Here is a 2,093-nt window from a genome sequence, read left to right as displayed (position 1 = left end):
CATTACTCATGGAAGCAAGCATGTAACACTTAGCTCTCATATCATGCTCCTTCCACTTGTCCAAAGTTTCATGTTCCTCTTGTGTGGCCTCTGGAGGTAAGGGACTAGGAACATTTGAATCTAGAACATATCCTATATGTTCAAAGTTCAGGACAAGTTTCAAATTTCTTAGCCAATAAGACAGATTAGGTCCTGTCAACCTATTGCGATCAAGTATGCTTGCAAGGATATTGGATGGTGGTGGTTGTTCTGTGCTCATTTTTATCAGAAAATTAACTGTAAAAAATAACCATATTAATTAGTAAATGTATCATGTAATTAACCAAAATGATTATGGTCTTTTAATCAAATTGGTCCTCCCACTAACTTAGCGAATCCTACACTTTCAAAGTAGAAAGCGGAAATCCTAGTTGGATGGATTTCTAGTGGGTGATTGAATTCTTATAATTCTATTGATCATCCTTAGGTACATCCATTATTGGAATTACAATAAACTATAAGTGAGCAACTCCTTGCCCATCACATCTCATGTGAGGTTCAATCATTTACCTAGCCCCTAATGCTCAAAATCTCAGGTACATCCATTATTGACTTATCTTACATTAGTTAAGTTGATCCCATTGAGCCAGTAATTATGCAAATAATTTTAATGTCCTCAGGTACATCCAATATTGGCCACCAAACCATTTACATATTTACAACATCTCATGCTTAATAATTATTCTTAAGAAAATCTCTTAAATTAATTACATCTTATGCAACTATTTAAAATTTCTTAAAATAATTGCCCCAATGGAGGGCTTATGTTATAATTACTTTAATTATAGCATTTCCAACTTAATCATTTGTTTGGAAGATTTTATGGTCATCCTAATTACTATTTAAGTCTCACTTTGCACATTATCCATTTAGCATGCATATATCATATAATTGCATACATTCACATACATCTTATGCATTCATGGATAAGCAGTAAATATGATATGATCATGGACTTTCTAAGGGATTCAATTCTGAGCCACCAAGAATTGAATCAGGGCATTTCTAAGTGCATTTCATTCATTCATTTTACATGAGTTGCTGAAGGAGTACATAATCAATACTTGATCTTGAATTCCTCCCACTGGTCCCACCAATGCTCTTGACCTCCTTCAACTTCTTGCAATCCAGTATTACATAGTAATACTTGGCATACCAAGGCGAATTTACAAGAACTTAAGTAAATGAAATTACAACCCAAAAATTATTACAAACTTAATAATACATGCCCAAAATAAATTAAAATAAATTAATTAATTTACAATCCCAAAGAAACATAAAAGAAATAAATCCAATCACATTGGTCTTTTATAATCCATGATCATCCATCATACATATCAATATTTAACAATTAAATAAGACATACATACTTAAATTAAATTGAATATCTCATATTCAACTTAAAAATCCAGATTTGAATATGATTCAAATAAATTTAAAAATTTAGATTTGAATCTCATTCAAACAAATTTAAAAATTCAGATTTGAATTATATTCAAACAACCTTAAAAATTCAGATTTGAATCACATTTAAATATTTTTTTAAAAATCAGATTTGAATCACATTCAAACATTTTTTAAAAAATCAGATCTGAATATTATTCAATCAACTTTATAAAATCAGATTTAAATATGATTCAAACAACTTTAAAAATTCAGATTTGAATCACATTCAATCAATTTTTAAAATTCAGATTTGAATCACATTTAAACAATTTTTAAAATTCTGATTTGAATCATAATTTAATTGTGTGATTAAAACTACTAATTAAACACTTTAATTAGTCAAAGAATAGGCCTTAGATCATACAACAATTACAGAATTAAAAGCCAAACCTTGAACCACCCATGGAAGCCAAACCATGCACACCATTGATGGTGTTTTTCAAGCATGCCGCCAAACCTCCATTGCAACCAGCAATGGATAAATCATCTCATGATCATAACACACAATTAAATCATATAATCAACAATCTAAATGGCAAATATAGTGGCTCTGATACCAATTGAAGGAACGGAAGCATGAAAAACACAAGTTTATACCATTGAATTCA

Source organism: Hevea brasiliensis, chromosome 2 (assembly GCF_030052815.1).
Source record: "Hevea brasiliensis isolate MT/VB/25A 57/8 chromosome 2, ASM3005281v1, whole genome shotgun sequence".
NCBI lineage: Eukaryota > Viridiplantae > Streptophyta > Magnoliopsida > Malpighiales > Euphorbiaceae > Hevea > Hevea brasiliensis.
The sequence above is the reverse complement of the archived record's forward strand: the minus strand, read 5'-3'. Positions refer to the sequence as shown.